The sequence below is a fragment of the Ailuropoda melanoleuca genome, chromosome 15 (assembly GCF_002007445.2).
Source record: "Ailuropoda melanoleuca isolate Jingjing chromosome 15, ASM200744v2, whole genome shotgun sequence".
NCBI classification, from domain to species: Eukaryota; Metazoa; Chordata; class Mammalia; order Carnivora; family Ursidae; genus Ailuropoda; species Ailuropoda melanoleuca.
The window spans coordinates 45,658,451-45,676,652 of record NC_048232.1 but is presented as its reverse complement, the minus strand read 5'-3'; the positions used below and the strand labels follow the sequence as shown (position 1 = coordinate 45,676,652).

The window sequence follows — 18,202 nt, the reverse complement described above, 5'->3', positions numbered from 1 at the left end:
TGAGCCCACACAGTGTTCCAACACCCTGCTTACCTTGGCTTCACCTCAGGACTCAGCAAGGAAAGGGGGCACGCCAGAACAGCAAGGAGCCTCTGGGACTTGCACAGTCCCCGTGGCTAGCTTTGGTTCTGATTGCTTGGTGGCTTTGCCATCTGGTTGTGAAATAATTAAAAAGACCTGAAGATATGCCTCTACTGCGGTATGGAGCCTAACGGGTTGCATTTATTGGTTTATTTGCCTGTTTTTCTTTCCTGATCGTCACTCATGTAAGGATTAGAACTATATTATATTAGCCATTTTTTCTAGCGTCTAATATGAACTGTGTCTTCAAGCTGGAAAGAGGTGGGGAGATGGCCAGCAGCTAGAACCTTCATTACTGGCTGTTTGCCCATTAACTGTGCTATCGCGAGACATTCGTACCTGGGCTGGAGGCGATTGAGTGCTGTCCTAGAGCCCAGATCCTGGAGTTAGTCTGCTTAAGGTTAAATCCTGGTGCTGTTCCTTACAAACCAAGTGCTCTTGGGTAAGTTATTTAACCTCTTAAAGTAAATGAGTTTTCTCATTTGTTAAATAGGAATAGTAACAGGACCTACCATGTGGTGATATGATGATAAAACGACTTAATACATATGAAGCACGTGAACGGTGCCTGGCATATATCATAAGCAATTTATATGTGTTAGCTGTAATTACTACTGTTACTTTATGCAGACGTGAGAACAGCTCCAGATAAAAGTCCCTCTATTACTCCAAAGCAGCGTTATGTAAACAATCCTACCGCTTCCCAGTGTAGATGGGCATTCCACCTAAAGGGGTTCTGTGCTCAATTTTGGCTTGGAACTAACCAAGATAAAATAAAGTTTGCTGTTGGATGCATTGATAAGCTAGCATAGTCCATAAAACTCCAAGATTTTTTTTTAATCAGTTGAAAAAACTGATTTTTGCCATCAAACTTTTATAATTGTTGAGAATACTTTTATGGAAACGCCACACTGAGGATTTTGACCTGAATCCTAATGTAAAAATCCCTGGCCCTCTTTACTGGAGTGGATCAAAGGAACCACAATATGCTTTTTTAAAAAGTACTCAGTAGGAGAAGTATGTGGGGGGATGGGTGAAATAAAGGAAATCGAGAGCACACTTATCATGACGAGCACTGAGAAATGCATAGAATTATTGAATCGTGATATTATACACCTGAAACTAATATAATATTGTATATTAATTATACTTGAATAAAGAAAGCTCCATCTGATACTGTTTAAAATAAATAAATAGATAGATAGATAAATAAATAAATAAGAAATAGAAAGGTACTCAGTCCTAGAAGAGAGGCTTAGATGGAAACAGGCAAGTGACCTCCTTGGCCCCTTTCCCCTAAACTCGTCTTACCATTCTGATGGGAGAAGAGGCAAGGAAACACCAATTCTAATTAAAGAATCCAAAATGCAAGACTCTTTCTCCTTCATGCTCAGAATGGCTCACCAAAGCCTCCTTCTCCTGCTCCCTGACTCCAGCCTGGTCCTGCTGATCCTTCCCATGCCAGACGTTTCCTCCTACATTGTAGTCCATCCCCAGTCCCATCTTCCCTACCAATGGGTTTTCATTTCAATAAACATTTCAAAGAAAGGCTCAGTTTAAAAAACAGCTCCATCACATAGATACAAGAAAGCGGACCATCTTGGCTCATCACACCAAATGCTTCACCTAATTCACTCTGGGAAGCAATGATGTGCTTGACCTTGACTCAGCAAATTAGTACCCCTCCTCATGTCTGGAATCAGCAGGAGAGGTAAAAGCTCAAGAGTGCCCTGAAATCTAGAGCAGGGTCCGGCACAGTCAACATTCAACATTCAATATAGACGTGTTGAATTAATGAAAGGATTAAAGATGAGTATTTAGGTACGACACGGGAGGCGACATGTTAGTGGTGCTCCTAACAGAGCTGACATTTCACAAATCCTATCAATATTAAAATCACGAATTTCAAGTTACTTAATCAAATACAGTAATTTTTTACTTTAGTTTATAGAGGAATTGTAACCATTTTGCTTTCTCCCTTTTGTCAATCTCCATATGAGGGTTTGACTCTCTCAATTCTTATGTGTGCATGTTTGTCCTAATCTGATTATGAGATTTGATTGTGTTGACTTATTAGCGTCACCCATCTCCCTTCAGTGAATTTATGTCCCATTTCTCTCATTTGCTTATCCCTAAACTTAATGTTATTGATGATCCTTTTGTCTCTTCGCCAGGAATTTTTTTCAGGCCCTGTGGGGTCCCGAGAATACCCACAGTGATCCCTGAAGGCAGAGCGCTCGGTACACAAGAGCATGTCTCTACTTCCCTTCACATATGAATGACAGCTTGACCGATAAAGGATTCCCGAACAAACCCTTCCCGTCAGTGCTGTGAAGTAATCACGCCGTCATCTTCTGGCAATGTGTGTCACAGTAGAGAAGTCTGAGAACTTCCTGACTTGGGCTTCTTTCAATATAACCTTAACTTTATACTTAGAAGCTTGAAAACTACTTTCATTTTTCTTAAAACTTAAAGATTTTACCAGATTTTGGTTGCTTTACTGTTACTGACTTTGATTAAAAAATAGTAAATCTTTTCAATATCCAATTTGTTTTGTTTTTTTAATTCTGAAAAGTTTTTTCAATGATACCCTTGAATATCTCTCCTGATGTTTTATCTTACCTTTTCCTTCAGAAATGGATATTAATTTTTAGGTAGAGTGCTATACTCCTTTCCACATCTGTCATCTCTTACATTATTGTTTCTTGTTATGTGACCTACGTATGTTCATGGAATCTGTTGTTTTGCTGGTATGCCTCCATAGGAATGCCTCTACTTTTTACCGCCACTGCTAACAACCTGACTAGTTCTAGAATTTAATCTATACTTACCATTGTTCTTTTCGTCTTGTTGAGAATATCTAAATAGTTCTTACTCAAGCATTTCCTTTGAGAGTTCACTTTCTACGCTCTTTCTTTTCTTGGGGGGTATTTTTGGAGTATGGTTGCATCACTCATAATTTCCTGTATCTAGGATGCTGGCCTGGGGCAGAGGTTCCAGGAAGAACATGGAGGTGGGTCAAGATTGACCGATGGGTTAAAGACTGGGGGGAAAAAAAGCAAAATCTGAAAAGCAGCATTGCATGATGGAGCCCAAGTCAGGATCCAAGGACAAAATCCAAACAGCAGCGGCAGCGTGAAGAAGGAAGTCAGAGACCTGGTATAAAACACTGGGACAGAAAGCAAGGTAAGTGGATTTGGAGTGGAGAGAAGAGGGTTGAGTCTTGAATCTCTGAGACCCTATAGGGAGCTACTAAATATACTGGGCAATTTAGACAAAAGTGGAGTTGGGGCAGACAAGAAATCTTGTCTCACACCTGTTGTTGAAGCTTACGCTGGAGAGGCCTGGGATGGGACCTTGCGACTCCCGGCACAAGTATTTCCTGAGATAATATTTGTAGCTCAGGTTGGCTGCCAGTGATGCCGAAATCCTATTGACCACAAAGAGGAATGCTCTCATTTCCATTTGTTTTGGCAGTTGCTGAGGCTGCTTCTCTCTTGGCTGATTCTACAGGTGTTTTAATGAAAATAAGGAAAGAGTTCTCAGGAGCTTTGATTCATTTCACCATTTCCGGCCAATTCCCAAAATTTATCTGAAGATGTATATCTTTGTAAGACACTGAAGAAATATGAGTATAAAGGACAAGTTCCAATGTCTGTGTATAATATCCTACAAATATACTTCCCCCACAGCCACTTCCAGAACAGACTAGAATTAATTTTAGATATCTAGCATTCACGGATGTAGGCTGCTTACATGATGGCAAACAGAAGTGTTAGTTGCCCAAGCTTATGTGATATGGCAATATGCCCAGGAGGAAGTATAAAATTATTAGGTCACTTTAGACTTTCCAAAGCCTTAACATGATTATCTTTTTAAGAGATGACTGGAAAGTTTTGATATTAGTTTTCCAGGACTGATGCCATTGGAAAACTGGCCATTTAAATGAAGCATATCTTGTCAGGGAACTTTAGAAAAGCTAGTGTGTTAGGGTAGAGGTAGTAAGATGATAGTTAAAGAAACTTTCAACAGAATGTGCTTTACTGGGCCTAAAAATTGCTCTGTAGCCCTTCCCTGAATCAGCAGAGACAACCTCAGGAACTTGGGAGATTCAAAAACAGAGCCCTGAAGCACAGCACCTCCTGGACGTAAGAAACAAGCCTTCCAGAGCCATGCTTGTTTTCCTTCCAGAGTGCTCCACTAAAGATCTATTTTACAGTGAATTTTAAAAACGCATGAGCAGAGGGGCGCCTGGGTGGTGCAGACAGTTAAGCATATGACTCGGTTTCAGCTCAGGTTGTGATCTCAGAGTTGTGAGATCGAGCCCCATGTCTGGCTCCCTGCTCAGCGATTCCCTCTCCCTGTCCTTCTGCCCCTCCCATTCGTGCTCTCTCTCTTAAATAAATAAATCTTTAAAGAAAACACATGAGCATTGTTGGCACACAACATGTGATGGGCAGGTGCCGGATACACACAAAAGCAAGTCAAACCAATGAGACATTAGGTTAAGAATTTTATCATTAATAATGAGTAACCTGGTCTTCCCAAGCATGGAGGAAGGCTTCCTTCATTTCATTTGTAAATTTTACCTTTAAAACTTGCTCTCCGTTGGAGACTAGCTCTCATTGGTTGATCCATCCCATATCTTTTGAGTACTCATTTGTGCCAGTCCTCATGTGGGCTGCTGGGAAGACGATGAAAAGTAAGAATAATTCAGACTCTGTTCTTGACTCTGGCTTGTGAAATCTAGCTCTCTTCAGCTCCCCACGCTCTCAGCTCCTCAACACAGGGAGTTCACTGAGCTCTGCCTGGGACCCCCTTCCCTGCACTGCAGACCAGAAACTCTCCCAAGGCAGTAAGCTGCGTGGGCTCACTTGTTCGCCTCCTTTCTCTTAGGATCACTGCCCTTTAATGCCTGATGTCCAGTATCTCGAAAACTAACGTGTCATGGATTCTGTTCTTTCCATCTGGGTTGTTTTAGCCAGGAACCTAAGTCCGGAGCTTGTTAGTTCATCTTGGGTGGAAGCAGACGTCTATTGTTGATTTTTGAGAGTTCTTTATATACTCTGGACACGAGTCCTTTGTCAAATATGTGATTTGCAAATATTTTCTCCCATTCCATAGTTTGTCTCTTTATTCTCTTAGCAGTTTCTTTTGCAGAGAAAAAAGTTTAAAATGTTGATGTTCAATTTGGTGTCATATCAAAGAACTCTTTTCCTAACCCCAGGTCACAAAAGTTTTCTCCTAGGCATTTGCTACTTTTAAAGCTCTTGTTCCTTTCATTCTGTTTCAATTGTGTGCATGGCGAAACTTACTTTTGTTGTTGAATTGTGTGTTCTCAAACCAGACATCCGTTGTGGGCTTTAGTCCTCAGGGATTTTGACACACCTGTAATTATTCGGAGTCTCCACTGGATGTCAATACTGCTCAAGGAAAAGCAGTTCAGACAGCATTTTGGGTGCATAAAAGACAATCCAGGCTTTGAAGAAGCATTACAGTGGAATAGTTAAAAATGAGGCTAGGAGAAGTGAAATCCACAAAGCGGACCATCCCCCCTTCAGTCCTGTAGTAAACGTCAGGAAACTGGTGGAACGCAGTGCTGGAGTTTGCAGCACTATTGAACCTCAAACTTGAAAGAATAAATTCTGTTTTCCACTCTGGCTCCTTGGTTGCTGACTTATGCAAAATCAGAACCACATTATTTGCTTGAATTATTTGTCTAATTCTCACAAGGTACTTTATTGAACTGGAATTAGAGGTTAATCTTTACTTGATTTCTTTTGTTCACTTCCCAACCATGCACGGAGTTCAACAGTGATCAGGTAGAAAGGGATGACTTTGGTAAGAAAATGACCTGGGCCTTTTATACCCCAGGATAGAGAACACTCAGGAATAGAAAACAGGACCCAAGGAGTCACGTGACCGTTGATCATACTTCCGAGCAGCTTTTGCTTCCTAGTCTGTTCAAGGCCTGAAGCAAGATAAGAAAAAATTGGATTTAGATTGCTTTTCCTTCCTAATAATGTGCCTCAAAAATACAATTGGAGGTTAAATGCTTTAAGAATTGAATTCTAAATATTGTTTTTAGTATCCTCATTCTGAAGCAGGTAATTATTATTCTATCCTTGTGTTATATTTTTTAGAAAATCTTTTCTTGGGGCACCTGGGTGGCACAGCGGTTAAGCATCTGCCTTCGGCTCAGGGCGTGATCCCGGCGTTATGGGATCGAGCCCCACATCAGGCTCCTCCGCGATGAGCCTGCTTCTTCCTCTCCTACTCCCCCTGCTTGTGTTCCCTCTCTCGCTGGCTGTCTCTATCTGTGTTAAATAAATAAATAAAATCTTTAAAAAAAAATCTTTTCTTTATATAAGACGACCAATTTGGAAAATTAGCAAGAGTAGAACATATATTATTTTGACTATATGCCCTGCAGGTGAGATACAAGATTACAGAACTAATTAGATTCTTTTAGCAAAGAATTATGCCAGTGCAAATTTTATGAAATATCTTATATGTGTTATGTGAATATATTCAACAAGGAGGTCAGCTGACAGAATGTGAAAGAGAGCTTGCACTCATCGTCTGGCTAGCATTGTGCTAGTATGATTAGCAATAATAAAAATAATAAATATACTGGAATATAAAAATAATAAAAATAAAAAATAAAAATAATAAAAATACTGGAAGAAACAAGCATATCTGAAGCAGATGAAATTTTTGAGTGAACAATTAAAAATGTTTCTAACAGTTGGGGAGAGACACCCAAAATATAACTTAAGATACGGTGATAGTCTAATTCAGGCAGAATTCTCTCTCTTTTCTTTTCTTTTTCAAGATTTTATTTATTTATTTGAGAGCAGGAGAGCACAAGCAGGGGGAGCAGGGGAGGGAGAGGGAAAAGCAAGCTCCCCACTGAGCACAGAGTCTGATGGGGCTCCATGCAGGGCTGATTCCAGGAAAAGCAGCCACTTAATCAACTGAGCCACCCAGGCCCCTCAAGCAGAATTCTCTCCTAAAGTAAGGTGAGTGATAGAGCAGACCGAAGGTTTTTAGCTATTTTTAGGGACTGTGAGTTTTTTGTTATGATCTATTTCCTGTGGGAGCTCAACTTCCCCGTGTACTAAATACCCAACAGACGTAGTATTTGAATTGTGGTTCACGGGCTGCCCTACACATGTGCGCCACGAACCACTTAGGATTCTTGCAATCGGCTGTGTATCGCTGGTAGAATTTAATTGTATTCAGTTTCAATTTTCATATGGTGATAAGACTCTGTCCTAGCATGCATAATTTTTGGCCTATTTCTCCACAATGTACAACATGTCAGATTGTTATAATCATATATATGCTTTGGAAACTGGCTTAAAGCTTTGCACTATTATTTATTCACCAGGTCAGTAATGTTTGTAAGAAAGGTAAAAATCAGCAATGCTTTTATTTATCAAATTTGCTCATGCTAAATGGAAGATGTAGAATGTCTGCTTGTAATTCGTGGGGAAGATTTTCCGATAGGCTGCTGGCATAAGATACAGACAGTTATGAAGGTGTAAGTCATATTCTGACATGGCTAAAAGCTTTGTTCCAGATATGGTATTGGCACAAAACTAAAAATATTAGATTTATTTTCCGTAAGTGCAGAGCCATGGTTTTCATCTCCTTTATCTTAATGCCAAATTATATCACTAGTGTAATTTTTTTCTGTTTTGACATGATCTTGTGTTATGGTCCCATCTTTCAAATTTCCTATTCAAATTATTTTCTGGCTTGTCTTTATCAAACCAAAGGAATTCTAAATCTGGAAGACTGCTGGAAATCTTTTGGATGACCACTTTAATATTTGAAAGTTAAATACGGCCATTTAACAAGAGTGGAATATTGGAGGCAATGCATTGGAATAAAAACCAAATGATTCGAACAGATTCTTACATAGCAATCATTAGGCCCAATGTGTCAAATTCAGTCTGTGCCTCTTGAGATAGTGATTTTTCCATTTTCAATTAATTAAACCAAGTTTTCACTTGGGTGGTGCAATAAATATTTTGGTGTAGTTTTCATTTGTTTGGGCAACGAATACGTTTAGGATTACTTGGGTTAATATTTTGGTGTTTTATAATACCAATTTTTCCTGGAGAGATAGTGAGTGGTGAGGAGAGAATCGATCTCTCAATAAAAATAATTAAACTAGTTTAAAAACCCAGATAATTCAAAAACAGACTTTTTCTCAAATATTAACTTGCCAACCAAGATTAATTTCATACAACCTCATTCAACAGTGGTATTTTCTTAGATGACTCAAAGATACTAATTTAAGACGATTCCACCATCAAAATCCTTTGAGTAGAAGAAATACAGACAAATATTTCCTTGTTTAGTTTCAATAGCCTTAGTAAACTATGAAGTCTATTCGTGGTGTTAGGCCCTAAAGAGTCGCTTGATAGAATAGCTGAGTCTCTATTCCTAGTGTGTTCCTGGTATGATGCGTTGCGAGCCCATAGTAGGTGTTCAGGAAGCCAGTCATACGAACCAAGTGAATGAATGAATTCTTGAATCCAGTGCATTAATACATAGCACACCCAGGGGCTCTCCCAGGGTGGCAGAGTTATTTTGGAAGCAAATCGTGGAAATGAAGCAGTAAGAGAAGTGCCAAGGGTAGAGAAGCTGCTGCTTTATCCTCAAACTAGTAATTTATGTTGAAGGAAAGAATACATGCCCGCGATCTTTTACGTCCATTTCCAAAATCCATTAAGCCCAAAACCAAAAGTCTTTTCCCTAATTCATTTGAAGGTAAATCCAGACCTAATCTGACAGAGGCTATTTATGTTGTTTATTTATCCCACTTAGTATAAATATTCACATATTTTGCTGCAGAAATGCTGGTGTTTTTGATTACAGAGTCTTGCTTCTTACCCTGGTGGGAGGTTATATAATATACAGTCTATGAACTTTAATATCTTTCTAAAATATATGCAATCCTGAGTTCTAAAACATTTTAATGCCAAGGTTTGGGGCAAGGGCTTGTGACCCTGTATACAGTTCATGAATTATTGAGATGCTTCCTGTTTATTTTCCTGTTTGTCAATTATCCCCTCCTTTCTGATGAGTCACTTGAAACAACTTCCGTGCGCGGGAGCTTCTCTGGTGGAGGGTGAACGCTACCCTTTCTGTTCCTTGTTTTACGATGTCAGTCGTTGCCTCATCTTCAGCCATCAGCCCTCACCGTGACTTGGTTCCATGGGAGGTGCTGTCTGTGCTTGGTTAGCATGGGAAAGCCTAGCGCCACATGTGGCCTACAGGAGCACTCAACACGTAAGCTGGCTCACTGTGACATCAGAGACATTACGTCATGTTTATGATCACACACTGAGTGATCGATATGTGACTGTGCAGTTTTCTCCATGGAACTGTAGCAGAATAGAAACTATCATTTGGGCTTTGCTAGTTTCAAGTATTACCCAGCTGGAGATCCAGAAAGAGAATCCAGCTCCGTATTTATTCTTGACCAAAGAATGGTTCTCCTGTGCTATTGAAGAAAGATGACCTTGGGTAAGTTTGGACTTTTCCACGAAAGCCAGGTCTGATAGATCTACCCATGAGGAACAAATCTCAAGCTAGAATGCCTTTGTATCTGACTTTAAGTAACTGACCTAATTGGCCCAGGTTAAGACTTAATCACAGCAGAGTAAGAGTAAAACTAAAATTAGTTAATTCTGTTCCTCATTAATAGTTGTGGCTATGGAATGGATGGGGGGATTAGAGGTGTTTAATACTCTAAATTTATCCATGTAGTCACTCTGCCTAACTCTACTAAGGTGGAGTTGCGTTAAGACTTGGCAATCCAGAGAACTAATATTGAAAACCTAGTGTGATGACCTGAACATAGAAGGAAGGGTGTTTGTTGGCTTGCACTTGTTTCTTTTTCTTCCTGGACTTTGGAAGGTGCAGAGAACACTAGTCCTATCTGGCTCCTCTGAAACCATCTCTCTCCGTCCCTCCCCTGCCTGTCCTCCATTACCCCCTCCACCCCCTCTCTCCCCACATCTCCTAATCATCCATTGTTCATTGCCACTCTTTCTTTGACTGACTGTATGTCCGTCAGTTTATCTGTCTGCTTCTTTCCCATACTGAGAGAATATGAAAAAGGGTGGGAAAGGAAAGAAATGGGTGTTTGCCATCCTGTAGTGAGACTTAGAAATATTACTGAAATTATTATTTATACCATTTGTATCCTTATAAAAGTAAAGTCTTCATATAGCAGTGATGACAATTCTTTTTTTAAAATGAGTATTTTTTTTCAAAGATTTTATTTATTTATTCGACAGAGATAGAGACAGCCAGCGAGAGAGGGAACACAAGCAGGGGGAGTGGGAGAGGAAGAAGCAGGCTCATAGCGGAGGAACCTGATGTGGGGCTCGATCCCACAATGCCAGGATCACGCTCTGAGCCGAAAGTAGACACTCAACTGCTGTGCCACCCAGGCGCCCCAGCAGTGATGACAGTTCTTGAATTTCACTTTGAAAGCCACATCAAGGAGAGATTATTTAGTTCGTATGCTGTGAAAATGTGATGTAATTCATAAAGCACTTTGAATTCCTTGCAAGATTTCAATTGAATTGAAGGGTGCTAATCCTCAATATTAAAATGAAATCTGCTCGTCTATTGACCCTAGAATACATTTTCCTAAATCACCTCATTAAATTTATTGAGCTATTATGTCAGAGAAGGTTCTGAAAGTTTCATTTTAGAAGGGTTCCCATGGGAAATTTTCTCATCAAAATTCTTGTTTTGATATGCTAACTCATGTGACTATTTTACCTATTCATAAAACAAACAAATAAATCAAACGCCAGAGTCTGTAGAAAGTGATTAGACACATCTGTTCTAATGTTTCTGAGTTTTTACTCTGAATCATACTGTGAATGGTGCTGAGGCCATCTTTTTGCATTTCTGAGCACACTGTTAGCAAAGAAGCTAGTAGATGAGATTGAAAAGAGTTGCAGTACGACAGCTGGGTTGGCCTCGGCTCCTTTAGGGGCCTCTCTGGAGAGGAAGGTAACTCCCAGCTTCCCTCCTTAAAACAAGTGGGAATAATGAGAAGCGTGCTCTTTGGGAAGCTGAGGACCCTGGTGTCCCATGTTCTGGCTCAGGCCGTTTGCGGTGCCCTCTTTGTCTTTCATGCATGACCGCAGAGTGCCCTACACTGCGTAGCAAGGCTTCCCATCTCCAGATGGCTCTGTGTCCCTAGGCCAAAGGGTACAAGCACAAAAGCATAGAGGTCCCAAGTGAAAGATGTAAATGAGTGAGGTGGACCAGCAGGCACGACCTGCATACAGGAAAAGGACAGGTTCTCCTGAGCTCTCAACTGGGCCACCTGCAGCTCCCGCGTGGTTAGAGATTCCATTTTGTCTTTTCAAAAGAGACACAAAAATAGGATGTTTTTTGGATGCAATTTTGTACTTTTAAAATATTCTATTGTCATTTTAAAGGTTTCTGGAAAAAGAAACAACATAGCAGCAGCCTGGATCTGGCCTAGAAGCTGTCTGGTGTGACTTCTGCGCTGAACGAAGCAAAACCAGGAAGAGACATCTTGGCAGTTCACCTGGTACTCAGTGATTAACACGTTCCACACGTGAAGGCTGTGGGCATCTTTCTAGTTTATTAGGAGCCACAGCAAGAACCTGGAGGCTATTCTAATGCCACATGCAGAATGCGTGCACTGTAGCACCATGGTCTGGACCACTCTTGATCGTTAGAGGTCATGGCACAATGGGTAAGAGGAAAGAGAGGTTGATCAATTAATGTGGTTTTATGCTCTCCAGCTATGAGCTCGCTGCAGATGCTATTAACTATGACCCTGCAACTTATACTCTGCTTTAATGAGGAGGCGGTACCAGCTGATGAACTAACCATGAGGAACTCCCAGAAGAGACCACCCGCAGAGCAGCTGAATTCAAGTCCCCATAATACAAACCATCGCTTGTGGGAAATGCTAAGTACTTAAGAGACGACTCAAATTTACAATGATTTCAAAATAAATAAAAATAAAGTTCACAATGATTTCAGACCCACTTTGGTCTTTTCCCCAAAAATAGAGTAGTCTCATTTCAAGCGACTTCCTACAGCGTGGGATTTAACAGAGCCATCCATTTAGAACCTGGACACAATTATTTCGGAGTACAACCACTGTCAGCCCCTGGTGAAGTGGATCACCTGAATTTTATGATTGTATCTCTGGCTTACCTAGCTCTTCAAGACATAAATCATGTCTACGGGTTGCAAAGTAAGGGATTTATTAATTTTTTATTTCAACAACTGATTACTAAATTTTGTGTTAAATGTTAGAAATTCAAAGATTGCTCTGACAATACCTGCCATCAAAACCATGGAGTCTCAGAGGGGGAGAGAAACATAAGTGACAAACTAAAGGTAAGGCTTTAAGTGTTAGGGTAACGGTATGCACTGTTCCATCAGCAGTTCCTGCGGCTTCTACTCCAGTGTGTATCTAGAATCTATGCACATCTCTCCCTCGCCACTGTGCCGGTCCAAGACACGGGATTACTGCCACACCTCCGACCTCCTCCCCTCACTTCCTTCCTGGCACCACCATCCCCATCCAATTCAGAGCAACCAGAGCGATTAGAAAACAGTAATAAAGCCCTGCAGGTCACTGTCTCTCTCTCATCTCATAGCACTGCCCCTCCCAGTCTGGGCTGTCGGTTTCCACGAGGATCTAAATGCTTTCCTCACTCAGAACACTGCTGCTTGCTGTTTGCTCCACAGAGAACCTCTCCTCTGGCTTAAATGTCACCTCCTTCGAAAGATAGTGGTTGCCTTAAATTCTCTACTTTAAACTCCTTCTCTGTTTTGCTTTTAATTTTTATTGTAATGTGCACTTATTTTTGTCTGTTTCCTGGAATTTCTTGTCTGTCTCTTCCATTTGATTTTAAAATCAGCATCTTTGTCTTGGTCTCTTGTACCCTCAGGATCTAGCAGGGTGCTTTGTGTGAACAATAGCCCCTCAATATGTATTCTAAGAATGAGGGAATCATAAGGCCTTATATGACAGATATAGGGAGCAATGAATTCTGTCAAGATCAGAGAAAAGGGGAAGAAGGTCTGTCGTTGTATTAGTTTCCTAGGGCTGCCATAAATAAAGTACCACAAACTGGGTGGCTTAAAACAACAGAAATTTATTTTCTTGGGCACCTGGCTGACTTAGTCAGTAGAGCATAAGACTTTTGATCTCGGGGTCATGAGTTCAAGCCCCATGTTGGGCTCCATGCTCTAAGAAAGAAGAAAAGAAAGAAAGAAAGAGAGGAAGAGAGGAAGGAAGGACTTTATTCTCTCACTGTTCTGGAAGCTGGAAGTCTGAAATCAAGGTGTCTGCAGGATTGGTTCTTCTTAGGAACTGAGAAGAAAAATCTGTTCCATGCCTCTCTCCTAGCTTCTGGTATTTGCTGGCAATACTCACTGTTCCTTGGCTTGTAGATGCATAGTTCCAATTTGTACCTCCATCAATGCCTGGCATTCTTTCTGTGTGTCTATGTCCAAGTTTTCCTCTTCTTACAACAGCATCAGTCAATTGATTATGGTTAATCCTAAACAAGTATAATCTTATTTTAACTTGATTATATCTGTGAAGATCCTATTTCCAAAATAATGTCACGTTTACAGGTACCAGGGAGTTGGGACTTGAACATATCTTTTGGTGAAATACAATTCAATCCATGATAGTCATCTATCTCTCAGAGAGTGGGGTCTTAAAAGATGAAGAAAAATTGGAGTATGGGGGGGCATGTAGAGGAATAAGCAGGACGGTACATTTTGCATAAGAAAGACATCAAAGTTGGGGAGGAGTTGGCTGAGGGCAGGCTTGAATATCACAGGGTTTTTATTTTATCTTATTGTCTTAGCTCAGACTGCCACAACAAGATGCCATAGACTGGGTGACTTAAACAATAGAAATGTATTCTCTCACAGTTCTGGAGACTGGAAGTCCAAGATCAAGGTACCAAAAGGGTTGGTGTCTGGTAAGAGCTCTGTCCTTGGGTTGCAGATGGCTGCTTTCTCTCTGTTTCGTCACATGGTAGAGAGAGAGCTCTAGTATCCCTTCCTCTTCTTAAAGGACACCAGCCCTATCAGATTAGGGTTCCTCCCTATAGCCTTATTTAACCTTTTCACCTTCTCATAGACCCTAGTTCCAAATACAGTCACAACGTGGGTAAGGCTTCAACATAAGAATTTTGGTGGGACATAAACTTCATAGCACTTATAGACCAAGTATCAGTAAACTATGGTCCATGGGATAGAACTGAGGCTGTGAAATGAAGCAAACCTGTCCCTGAGAGGTCATCTGTATGCTTTGAGTCAACCAGCCTTTGGTCAAGTAATAAGCTACAATCTTCTTACTATCTTAGATTGTTCAATGACATGGAGAGAGACTTTCAGTTATATTCTTTCTTATGTGTGGAGTCCATGAGTCCATTAATCAAATGTTTGAGTCCACTTTGGAGTTCATATATATACATATTTGTCTCATGGATTAGGGGTAAGGATGTCTTAAAGAAGCTGGACTAGGGGAAGAGAGACTCTGAGGTCTCTAAGAGACAATAATCACAAGGGAGAAAGAAGTCTGTCCGAGTAGGCCTGACTGAGCCTGGGGCTTCTGGGTAAACTGTGAGGCACATGACTCATTCTCCTTCATGCTACTCCCCTCATTCCTGAAGTTTCCCTGTGTTCTAGGAAGAAGAGGCTGTGGTAAGAGAATTAACTAGTCCCCTGGGCTCAGGCTTTGCTGGGGGCAAACCTCTGTGAAAAAGTGAGTCATGGGAAGTAGCAACCTTCCTACTGCCAGTAGAAGAGGAAGAAGGACATGTGAGTGTTTTTGTCCAGAGGAAGTTGTCAGCAGCTGGCACGGTAACCTGTGGAAAGAAGACCCACTGCAGTCAATCAAACAGAAAGATGGCAGCGGTAGTAATTATATGTAAGAAAATCCAAGCCTCATCCCCTAGAATTCTCGGGGGAAGTGACTCACGAGGAGGTTACATGTAGCATCTCTAGGAATTTGGTGGAATATTCAAAGAGGGAGATCCTGAGGATATTGAACGTCCTATTAATAAAGCAAGAGGGGATTCAAAACATGTGTTGTGGTAAATGTGGTTTATTTTTACTCCCCTAAAATACACTAATAGTGCATGAGGAGGCAATGCGTGAGGGGAAAAAAATCACGAATAAGATTCAGTGATAAAGTCTAAATATTCAAAGCTAAATTAGCTACATTTCTTTTCTTTTTCCTTATAAAATGACAGATATCACAGTACATATCTTCATACATTCACTACTACTGGCTGCAGCTGGGCCTTCAATGTTTCCCAGCATTCTCACTGCATTTCTACATTTTGCTCCCTGACCCTTTCAGGCTGTCTCTCATTTCCTCAAGCCACTGACCACCTTTGTACTCTTTCCTTCTCTTTTCCTTTCCTTTAGGTAACCCTGCCTCATTTTTATGTCACAAATCAAGGCCATCATAGGGAACTCCTTCACATTCTGACAGTATCTGCAAATCCAAGTGCCTTTGTACTTATCCTTCCTCCTCAAAGCCAGGTGTCAAAGAGAAATTGCACTTGTTAAAAACAACGGGGAAGCCTTTATTCGAGACTATTGCAATACAGGGGAGAGATTGACATCAACTCCACTGAAACAAAAGTGGGAGAGTTTTTAAGCACTGGGCCAAGCTGGTGGGGGAGTCCTGGGGGTCATTAGGAAAGAGGATCATCAATATGATAGACTGTCTGTGTCTGCTGACTGGCTAACTTATTGATGTTAGGCTTTTACCCTCCCGCAGAGACTGGGAGATAGGGGCCCTATCTTCCTCGGTAATTAGCTTTCAGAAAGATGCCTCCTGGACATGCCTGGGTTGTAGAAAATTTACATCTCAAGGGGTTACAGAAAGAAATTTTAACTGCAAGTTTTCTAAAGTAAATATACTAAGAAAAAGGAGGCCAGGAGTCTACAGCCTAAAATTTGCTCAAGCGAAGGGGAACTCGAAGGCCCTCTTGTCAGAGGGAAAGAGTTCTCCCTGCTTGAGCGCTAACTCCCAACTCCTCTGGCCTCCCTGAGGGGTGTCATTTCTTAGGTAAAGACTTTGCCTATCTCTTCAGCTTCTATGTTACTTCTGGGTCCTTTTTGACAGTATTCAAGTATTTCAAACAAGTCCCAAAGCAGCCATCTTAAACTGAACCAAACCAAACCAGCAAAAATCTCATAAACTTCCTCTTCACTTCCACATTGCCCTCTGGCTATGACTCTGTCTTTCTGTCACCACCATAGCCAGACTTTTAGATAGTTTGTTTCTGCGTACTTTCTCTATGTTATTATTTCTTTCACACTTTCTCTTCTTTCTCTCTCTCTCTCTTTCCTTTTTTCTTCTGTATATATTTATACATACATACACACACACACACACACACACACACACACACACGCACAGACTCGGAAGAAAGAATGTGGAAACCCTTCAACCAGTTAAGGGCAATGCCCCCAAACTGGCAGTGTTGCTTCCACATATTCTATTGCTCAAAGCAGTGGCAGGGGCCTGCCTAGACTCAAACACGTGAAGAAATGGGCTCTACCCCTTGATGTGGGATAATTCAATTGTTGCAACCATCTTTGGAAAATGCTACTGTCACATGTTTTAAAATCTTTAAAAATTTGAAAATGTGATTTTTATCACATTTAACATTTTTTTAAAAAACTAAAAAAATGGTTTTATGTTATGTCAATTTTTTATCATGTATTTTGAGTCTATAGCATGCAAATTTAAAGTGATCTTCTCTCCCTGATGAATTGCACCACTTATTATTATGAAGGGGTCCTTTGAATCTTGTGATGCTTTTTGCTTTTCTTTTGTTTGATAAATATCAACTTTGAAAAAAAGCTTGCCTGATATATTTTACTATTTCTTTACTTTTAACTTTTCTACGTCCATATGTTGAGAAGTTCTCTTTTTATCTGACAATCTTTTTAAACTGCATTATTGAGACAATTGCACTGACTCTGTACCTGGATGTTTACTGCTATACCTGGGTTTACGGCTACAATCTTCTCATCTATTCTATTTGCCTGTAGTTTTTCTGTTCTTTTTTTTTTCTCATTGCCTGCCTTCTTAACAATTAAAATTTTTTCCCAGTATATATTCCCGTCAATTAGTTTAGAAGTTACATATCATTTCTATTATTTAGGGACTACCTTGGAAACTGAAGAAAACTAAAGTCTAAATTTAATCAATAACTTAACCTTTCTCTGGGGTGATAATATTTTTAGAAGTCTTTGAACAGTTTAACCTACCCTACAATGTTATATGTAACTGTCTTCGTGTAATTTAATTCTTGCATTAACCTTGTAAGAGTGTATTGTTGTAAACGGTGAATGTTCATTAAGGTTTACTTATAACTTTACAGTCTTATGTGTTTTTCATTCCTTCTTGCACCCCAGCTTTCTGTCTGGAGTCACCCTCTTCCTAAAATTCTTACTTTAGAATTTCCTCTAGTAAAATGGTCCTGTAGTGGCAAGCTGCCCCTTCTTGTTTATCTAGAAGTTTCTTGATTTCATTTTAGTCTCTGAACAAACGTTTATTTTGGCAGTCGTGTTTTCTCAGTGTATCGATGATATTACGTGCTTCTCTGGCTTCTGCTGTTGCAGTGGAAAATTTCAGGCCGTGTTTATCTTTTGAAGGTAATCTGGTGGCTTTTAAGATCTTCCGTCTAGCTTTAATACTCTAAATGTCCATTAGGTTGTTTCTAGATACAGATTTTCTTTTACTTATGCTGCTTGAGAATCCTAAATGTTGGAACTATTGTCTTTTCTCCATTTGGAAAATAATCAGGCATTATCTCTTCAAATATTGCATGTTTTTTATTATCTCTGTCCTCTCCTTCCAGAATTATCATTGTACTTAATGTTACGTTTCTCAATATTTTTCATTGTTTAATCTCTTTTTTTAAAAAAATCATTTCTTTCTCTTTCTCTGTGGCATGCTGAACCTCCTTCCAGCTTGCCAAAGCTTTCTTCAGCTGTATCTCATCTATTGTTAATCTCTTCCATAGTTTAAAAAAAGACTCCAAGT

At 40.2% G+C, this 18,202-nt stretch overlaps 1 long non-coding RNA gene across 2 annotated transcripts; it reads left to right on the top strand.

Annotated features, from left to right (window-relative positions):
• Positions 1–401: 401 nt before the first annotated feature.
• On the top strand, positions 402–12,126 carry LOC109489052. Of its 2 annotated transcripts, XR_002141979.2 has the most exons (4): positions 402–523; positions 2,256–2,443; positions 3,055–3,267; positions 11,565–12,126. It is a non-coding gene; the product is annotated as an uncharacterized LOC109489052 (long non-coding RNA). The 2 variants fall into 2 exon arrangements; XR_002141980.2 differs by lacking the exon at positions 2,256–2,443.
• Positions 12,127–18,202: the final 6,076 nt, after the last annotated feature.